Consider the following 9,392-nt stretch of genomic DNA (forward strand, 5'->3'; position numbering starts at 1 on the left):
GTTTTCAATGATTGCACAGTGCGGACAAGCAACCGGCACTGTGCAATCATTGAAAATGGCATCTTGCACAGTGCGAGCTGTAGTTTTCTGCTGCTCGAGTAGATTTTTACTCGAGCGGCAGCTTTCTCAACGCGAACTGGTAGTTTCTCGTCGCGAGCGGTCGCGAGCATACGCGACCCCTCGCAATGAGAAACCTGACCTCCTCGCGTTGGGAATCTCGCCGGGAGGTTTCTTTTCCATGCTCGCGATCGCGAACAAGGAAAAAGTCTCGCCAGGATGTCATTTTGCTTGCTCGCGGTCGCCAACTTGACGTTGAGGACCGCGAGCAAGCAAAAAATGACCGCAGCACTACGCAACACTACGCTACACGTGTTCGCACTGTGCTACGTGCAGTTCGCGTAGTGCGAAGTAGCGCGAACTTCGCAAACTACGCGAGCGTAGCGTAGTGCTTCGCCCAGGCCTAGAAATAACATGACCTAAATATTTAATTTCTCTTATTTTAAAGATACATTTGTCTTTTCGTAAGGTTGCACCTCTAGATTCAAGCATATCAAAACTTTAGTTAACACCAAATCCTGTTCAGAGTCACTGTCCATAAACACCAGGATGTCATCTTGGAACACTGCTACTTGTATAAAATCCTGAAACATTGAAGACTTGAGTCTCTGAAAAACTGTTGCTGTAGAGGCTATACGGAAATGGCAGTCTACACAAATAAAAGGTACCCCCTGGGGTGACAAAAGCAGTTAGATGACGAGAATTTTTATCCAAGTTGACCTGATGATAGGCAGATCCAAGGTTCAGTTTTGTAAGCCAGCTAAAATGACCGATCTTCATGATAAGATCCTCTGTCCTAGATAAAGGGAAATTATCAACCCAAATGGCTTCATTGACACTCCTCAAATCCACATTCTGAGCTCTCCTCACTTCTTCTTCACTAATACAATGGGAGCTAACCATAAGGTTCCCTCTACTCTTTCAATGATGCCCTGTTCACACATAACCTTTAACATGTCTGATAATTCGTTTATGACACTTAATGGAATGTTTCGTAACTTGTTTGTTCACTGGTAAAACATCTTGTTTGACTTTTATAGTGTAGAAAAGTCTGTTATTTTCCCTTAGTTCTCCTGAAATACTTTCTCGGATTTTTCTCTCCCACATATTCTCTACATCAGTAATAGACTTTATATTGTTCTTTTCAATGGTAACTGGATCACTCGAACCAGGCCTTATTGTCAATTTAAATTCTGCTTGATGAATTAAGCCTAAAACATTTATACCTTTGTGTGCCATGTAAACCTTCCCCCTTGATGGAAAAGTCTAACAAATTAATGGTAGTCCAAAAATAGCCAATCAATTCAACTTTGCTGTTTTCAAAAGCTACAGTCAAAACATCTGGAAGTAACAAAGAATGTCTGTTCCACAACTGGCTATATTTATCTTGATCCATAATAGTGATCCAAGCTCCTGTATCCACTAAAAGCTTCACTGGATTTCCTTCAATTCACACCTCAATTTCCGGGTTAGGTATCTGAGGAATTTTGTCCTGCTTCTCACATCTCACCCTTAAAACTAACTCTTTGTGTTCTTCCTGTTTATCATCTCCATTATCCTCATACCCTTCCCTAACTACACAACATACATTATAACTCGTACCTCCTCTTCACACTTTTTAAACAGTCCATTTTACCACATTTCTTACATTGCTGACCATGTGTGGGACAATATTTGAATGTAGAAACGTGGTTGGGTAAACCACATCAGTAGCAGCTAACTCTCCGTGGTTGAAGAGTTGAAGCATTACACTTAGTCATACCCCCTACCTTTCTTAAATTCTGTAGATGTTACTGGTTTACTTACTATCCCACCTGAAACAGTCTCTTTATTGAGAGATTCTTCAAAAAATGTCACATCTTCACATGAACCCTCTATACTCTTAGCTATTCGATAGCCTTGTCTAAGTATGGATTTTTGCATGTACGCAATCGTCTTGTTTCTACTTTGAATTGCATCTTACCAACAGTTGATCTCTAATCAGCTGTGACATGAAATCCTCAAACTCACATGTTACCGCTAAAACTTTCAAAGCATTGACATAGGTGTCTATATTTTCAGACGGTTTTTGTACTCTAGTAAAAAACTTAAATCTATGAACTACTACATTTTTAGGCTTAGAAAAACATTTGTCCAACTGTGTTATTGCAGTGCCAAGTTCATCAAGGTCTTCTCCTTCCATGTATTCATACTCTGGTAAATGATTAAAAACATTCTGACCTTCTACCCCCAAATGATAATACATTAAACCTTTTTTTCTTTTTGGCTTGAATTTTGTTGTGTGAATTGCTGTTAAGTAAGCTTTGAAAGATCGAATTCATAATTTCTACTCCAACTGTGGTTCACAGGGTTCTTGCATAAATGGTGCAGTTGGCTATATAACTCTGCATATGTCCTTCCTTTGAATAAAACACAGCAAAAGCACTGTGACTCTGTGTGCACATCACAGCTGATGTGAAATATGATGTACAATACTTCAAAAATCCACTAGAGGCAATGTAGACATATGAGACTGGCACACTCCTCTATTCCACCTGTACTTCCTGCCTGAGAGGAGTCACTTCCGGGTCACCGTGGCTGTGCATACAGGCTCTCTGAGATGCTGCAGTCTTACACCTGATCATGCCGCACAGAAAGGTAGAAAGACACCTCATCACAGATCATGAGGAATTCATGGTAACAGCTCGGGTGTCTCAAAGCGACCAGCAAACCAAAACAAGCACAGAAAGTGAGAAGGTAATCGCACTGAGAATACATGCGGCTCACGATTTGAAGGTGAAAGCGGCTTGTGTTGTAGCAGAAAATGCGGCTCGTGCTTTGTGTATGTTATATAGGCAACCCATTTAGACGGACCACAGTTGAACGAAGGTAGAAGAGAAAAAAAAATTAGTAAAGGCTTGTAAAAGAAACACGGTAAAGCTCCCAAGACTATGGCGTACCTCTGAGTCCCTCCCTGACAGCCTAGCATCTCTCACCTTAAAAATTCACATTAGAGTGAATCATACCACTAGTCTCCTCTGTGCTTCCTCCAGTAAGTAATTACTCCCTGCCCCTGTAATAGTTTCTTTTCTTGAGTGCTACATCTGTAATCCCAGTTCGTCGCCAGCTCTGTAGTAAGCACGCTAGACGGAGACGAGTTGGAAGCGGTGGTTTAATTAGTAGCTTGGGAATAAATCCATCTTCAAGGGGCACAGGAGTAACTGACTCAATGGACTCAGACTCCAGTGACCTCAGCCCATTCCATCTTCTACAATGTCAACCTTCTAAGCTACACATCACCACAGTTCCTCTGCCATGAAAGGGTGTCGCCAGCTAGAACAATCTACTGCCATTCAGCTTGTACTGGATACATATCTGGATGGATCACAACAACAACATGGTCCTTTTCTTTTTAGTAGTATGAGACTCAAATGGGGGCTGACCTCCAGATGAAGGTAGTTTGAAGGTTTGACACGTGTCACCTGGTAGTCAGAAGCAGGAGAGGCTACAGGAACAAGGTCAGAGGGCAGAGACAGCATCAGTCTAGGGCGGCCCTCATTTGGAAGGTCCGTCCTCATTGCAGCTGCATATTTGTCTGCTGGTTGCTTATGTATGCCTCCACAAAAATTGTAGCCAGTGGTTTTGGTTTAAAGTTCATGTTCTCAGTCTGTGCCACATAGTTGGGTCACTTGCTCTTTCCTCATTGATGATGGAGGGGTGGCTCACAAGGCTCGGCTGCATTGAAGGGTGATTGGTTGGACTTGTGGTTCCTGGCACTGACTGGTGGTAAAGAGTTGTATTAATAGCATCTTGGAATATGTTTCAAGCTGTGATGGGAGGTGCTGGGTCTGTCAGGACAGGGGTCTTGGTAGTCCCATTATGGATTAAGCTTGGGTTTGCACCTATCCGCTTCACCCCCCTTGAGTTAGCAGACGGTCTCAGTACAGTTTAAAGACAGGTAACCCCACAGTGACTCAATGGAGACCATGTGGAGACGTGTCTTAGCAAACAAAGCTAAAAAAAACAATAAGTACAAAATTGTACAGTCAAAACTAATGAGATCAAGGTGGTATATATACTGTAAAAGCCCCAAAAAACATGTGTTACAAATTCTTATATGATGCAAATAGCAAGCTGGACAGAAAAGATATTGCCAACATATGTAGTAAATATTTCCAAGAATATTAGCAGAAGCCCCTCTTGTGGGTTAGTTCTCAGAATAAGGGTGCGATAACATAGAAACACATTTTTGTTTTTCTGAATAGCGAGTGACTGTCACTTGTTTGACGTCATTGGGCTCAGCCTATCGGACTTCAGCGTATTCTCAACAGGCTTGCGCTGAGGCAGAATGCACCCTTCTTTACACTCTGTGCTCAATGCTCGATGACAATGCAAAACAATTTTTGTGGTATTTGTTTAACAAATAGAGATGTGGTGACCTTTTCTGTGACATCTGTATTGATTATTGATGTCCTGTCAAGTTTGAGTCTGCAAAGAAATATAATCTAGTTATATGTTTCAGCAAATTGACCATACAACATTTTATGTGTATTTCCTAAAACTAATGTACACTGTGACCTATGTATTTCTGCAAAACCCAGTTATCTTATCAGCACATCCATACATTAGAATAGGCCGGTTCACTACTTACATAGGTTTAAGACTATCCCTCACCGAAAATGTGTGTATTGGGGTTTGATATTTTATATTTGTGGGTATGTATCTTTAAAATGTATTCCTATTGTTTCCCTTCATCAAGTGTTAGTAAAGTCCATGATGACACTTCTATGGCATTTCATCGTTTTCCCTCTGTAGGAGTTTGAGGAGTTATGTGGCTCAGTGTTGGTGCATTCCATAATGACATCAACAGGGCATTCCACTTCTTACCTGTCTGGGGGAGGGGTTGGGGAATCACTGTGTTCAATGTTGGTGCATTCCATAATGACATCAATGGGGCATTCCATTTTTTACTTGTCTCAGGGTGAGGTTGAAGAATCACTATGTTCAGTGTTGGTTTATTCCATGATAACATCAGTGGGGTGACTCGTTATTTACCTGTCGGGGGGGGGGGATGTGAAGGCTGAGAAGTCATAGTGTTCAGTATTAATTCATACCATGATGACAACTCTAGGATAATCTCATGATTTGCTTCTCTAGGGGAGGTTGAGGAGTCATGTCATTCAGTGTTGGTTCAGTCTATGGTGACTCCAGTGGGACATTCCCTTGTTCGCCTCTTTGGGGTGCGGCAGAGCTTGAGAAGTCATGGTGATCAGTGTTAGTTCAGTCCATGAGGACACTTCTAGAGCATGTCAGTGTTTGCTTCTCTGTGGGAAGTTGAGGAATCATGTGGCTCAGTGTTGGTACATTCCATGATGACATCAATGGAGTAGTCCATTGTTTAGCTCTCTGAGGAGGGGTTGGGAAATTACTGTGTTCAGTGTTGGCTCATTCCATGATGACATCTATGGGGCATCTCATTCTTTGCCTCTCCAGGGAGCTGTGGGGGTTGAGAAGTCAGTTCAGTGTTGATTCATGCACTGATGATACCTCTAAGGTATCTCATTGTTTGCCCCTCTGATGGGGGTTGAGCAATCATGTCAATCAGTGTTGGTTCATTTCATGATGACATCAATGGGGCATCTCATTGTTTAACTGTCGGGGAGCGGTTGGGAAATCACTTTGTTCAGTGTTGGTTCATTCCATGCTGAAACTTGTGGGGTGTATCGTACTGTTCCTGCGGGGGCTTTCAGGCTCGGTTTGATTGTGCTGTTACTCTACAGCATGTAGTCTCATCCTGAAGCAGTTGTGAGTTTATTTAGTGTGGGTTCCACTGCGTCTTTTCATTTTGCTTCCTCTGGAGAAGAGTGTTTGGCGCTTTGTGGTATTAAGATTTGATGATTCCGTGGAGTCACTATGAAATTCCTGCTCTGTCCCTGCGGTGCACGTGGGTTGTTTTGGGTCTTTGTGGGGTTACGGTTTGGTTCTTTCCTTGCTGATACCGGAAGGACTCACTAATCCATATTTTTGTCTTCCCCGACAGGAGGAAGAAGAAGACTTGACAATGGAGAAGTCCTGCCTTGAGGGCTCCCTGTCTGACGCTATGTTCATGCATGAGCTCGTGGTGACACCTGTCTGCATGCTGTCTCCGGCCAGCGAAGCCTGGTCAACCCTGCCCCCACTGGCTCCCATTCTCTGTGTACCAGACCTTCTCTCCCTACCTGTGGCTTTTCTCCCCTACCTCTGCCTCCCACCCTCTTTGTGGGGTTCCTCTTTGAGAGATGTAGTTCCTGATGCATGAAAGAGACTGCACAGAAGAACGTCTCCAATGGCTTCCATATTAAGGTCCTTCTTGTGGGGTGACATCCGATGGCAGCTCTTGATCAACCTCTCACCCTCTCAGATCTCGGGGGGATCTTTAGGAGAGAAGGGCCAGATGCCCACGCAGGTGGGGTGGGGGAGCAAGCCATGTCATGTTATTTTTGTTTTATAAAATGCACACCTTTCCTGCCAAAAGGATTTGAAAGTAAGACGTAATTTGGGGTCCATGGCCCACTACTGGCTAGATTAATACTGAATGGCATGATCCAGTCCTTGTATGTTGTGAAAGGTCAGTCAGAGGGAACTGCTTGTGCTAAGCTGCTCTAAGGAACTGGCACACCAACTTACATGTTTTTATTCTGCACTTTGCAGTAGCATGTCCTGTTAGAACTGGTTTGGCCCATCTCCACCATTCAAACATCTACGTCAAGTGGAGGACCCATGAAGTATCCATTGGAAGGCCACATACAGTGGGCAGCATGGGTACAAAGGGGGGTTCTGATTGGGTCCTCAATAGCCATCCTGAGGGACATTGGTGGTGTGTAGAATGACTAGGTATGGTTGTCCTATCAGGGTTAAGGTGGGCAGGTGTGCGTATCGCTGTGTAAAACTGTGCCTTCCCTCGCATAAGTGTGCGAACAGCCCTTCTGGTGAACAAGTGCTCTTCCTTGTGATAGTATCCATCTGTCCTGCTTGTGGAAGAGGATCTCCTAGTGGGTGTACACTCAAGTGCACTGCTGAAGGAGCACCAGTCTCCATCTTGTGAAAAGTACACCTCCTTGTGAACCTGTGCCGCCCTGTACAAAGTTCACCTCCGCTTCTAGCATCGCTTAGGCCAATATTACTATGTTGTGAGTGTGTGCACGTGTGAGTGTTTGTGTGTGTGTGGTGTGTGTGCGAGTGCGTGTGTGGTACCGTGAAGGATCTGCTGGAGGTAAAGAGTTGTGAAAACTCTATATTTGTTTACAGTCATACAATAAAGATACTTATAACATCTGAATTGTTTTCAGGGTCCTCCATTTTGAAAATGTACTCTACACTCTCCATTGAGTGCCGGTCATATCTACATTGTTTTTTCAATCAATCAATCAATCATTCATAGCATTTGTAAAGTGCGCTATTCACCCGTGAGGGTCTCAAGGCGCTGAGGGGAGGGGTGCTGCTACTGCTCAAAAAGCCAGGTCTTGAGTAGCCTCCTGAAGGTGAGTAGGTCCTGGGTCTGCCGTAGGAGGATGGGGAGGGAGTTCCAGGTTTTGGCGGCGAGGTGGGAGAACGATCTGCCATTAGTGTTCGCTCTACGGATGCGGGGTACGGTGGCGAGGGTGAGGTCGGCGGAGCAGAGCTGGCGGTTCGGGGTGTAGAAGGTGAGCCGGCTGTTGAGGTATGTCGGTCCGGTGTTGTGGAGTGCTTTGTGTGCGTGGGTGAGGAGCTTGAAGGTGATCCTCTTGTTAAGCCAGTGCAGGTCTTTTAGGTGGGGTGTGATGTGGCTGCGGCGAGGGATGTCGAGGATCAAGCGCGCGGAGGTGTTCTGTATGCGTTGTAGTCGTTTCAGGAGTTTTGCCGAGGCTCCTGCGTAGAGGGCGTTGCTGTAGTCTAGCCTGCTGCTGACGAGGGCCTGGGTGACCGTTCTTCTTGTTTCGGTGGGGATCCACCTGTAGATCTTGAGGAGCATGCGGAGGGTGTTGAAGCAGGAGGACGGGACGGCGTTGACCTGTTTGGGCATGGAGAGTGTTGAGTCGAGGATGAAACTTAGGTTGTGTGCGTGGTCGGTGGGTGTTGGAGCTGTTCCTAGTGCCAACGGCCACCAGGAGTCGTCCCAGGCCGAGGAGGTGGAGCCGAGGATGAGGACTTCCGTCTTGTCTGAGTTCAGCTTCAGGCGGCTGATGTTCATCCACTCTGCAACGGCTTTCATTCCATTGTGGAGGTTGGTTTTGGTGGTGAGGAGGTCCTTGGTGAGGGACAGAATCAGCTGGGTGTCGTTGGCATAGGAGATGATGCTGAGGTTGTGCAGTCGGGTGACGTGAGCGAGAGGTGCCATGTAGATGTTGAACAATGTCGGGCTGAGGGAAGAGCCTTGGGGTATGCCGTAGATGATCTCAGTGGCTTTGGAATGAAAAGGGGGAGGCGGACGCATTGGGTTCTGCCAGAGAGGAAGGAGGTGGTCCAGTCCAGTGCTTTGTCACGGATCCCAGCGTTGTGGAGGCGTGTGCGTAGGGTGTGGTGGCAGACAGTGTCGAAGGTGGCTGACAGGTCCAGGAGGATGAGGGCTGCGGTTTCGCCGTTGTCTAGTAGGATCCTGATGTCATCGGTGGCAGCGGTGAGGGCACTTTCAGTGCTGTGGTTGCTGTGGAACCCAGACTGGGATGGATCCAGGATGCTGTTCTCCTCGAGGTAGCGGGTCAGTTGTCTGTTGTCGGTCTTCTCGATGACCTTCGCTGGGAATGGGAGCAGAGAGATGGGTCGGAAGTTCTTGAGATCTTTGGGGTCCGCCTTGGGTTTTTTGAGTAAGGCGTTGATTTCTGCGTGCTTCCAGCTTTCCGTGAATGTCGGGTTCTCGAAGGTGATGTTGATGGCCTTGCGGAGATGGGGTGCGATGGTGGAGCTGGCTTTGTTGAAGATGTTGTGTGGGCATGGGTCTGATGGAGAGCCGGAGTGGATTGTGTTCATGATTTTGATGGTGTCATCGTCGTTTATGTTGGTCCAGATGAGCAGGGGGTCGGTGCGGATGAAGGTTGTGAGGTCGGAGGTCTTGGTGATTGTCGGGGCGGTCAGGGTGTTGATGCTGTCATGGATGCCTGCGATCTTGCTATGGAAGAAGGTGGCGAGGGCGTCGCACAGGTCATGCGAAGGTGGGATGTCGTTGGTGTGGAGCTGGGGTTGGAGAGCTCTTTCACGATGTTGAAGAGCTCTTTGCTGTTGTGTGCGTTGTTGTCTAGGCGGTCTTTGAAGGAGGCCCTTTTGGCGGATCCGATGAGGTGATGGTGTCTGCGGATGGCGCTCTTGTGGGCTGCGTAGCTGTCCGGTGTCTGTTCGCGGTG

General features: G+C 46.2%; 1 protein-coding gene across 9 annotated transcripts in view; it reads left to right on the forward strand.

Moving 5' to 3' along the window:
- Positions 1-7,354, forward strand: part of PNCK (pregnancy up-regulated nonubiquitous CaM kinase) — a 486,583-nt gene extending 479,229 nt beyond the window's left edge. For all 9 annotated transcript variants that reach the window (XM_085629799.1, XM_085629804.1, XM_085629806.1 and 6 more), the window contains one exon: positions 6,077-7,354. The gene's annotated coding sequence lies outside the window, so the exon portion shown is untranslated. The remainder of the gene's footprint in view (positions 1-6,076) is intronic.
- Positions 7,355-9,392: the final 2,038 nt, after the last annotated feature.

Source organism: Triturus cristatus, chromosome 10, assembly GCF_964204655.1.
Source record: "Triturus cristatus chromosome 10, aTriCri1.1, whole genome shotgun sequence".
Classification (NCBI taxonomy): Eukaryota; Metazoa; Chordata; class Amphibia; order Caudata; family Salamandridae; genus Triturus; species Triturus cristatus.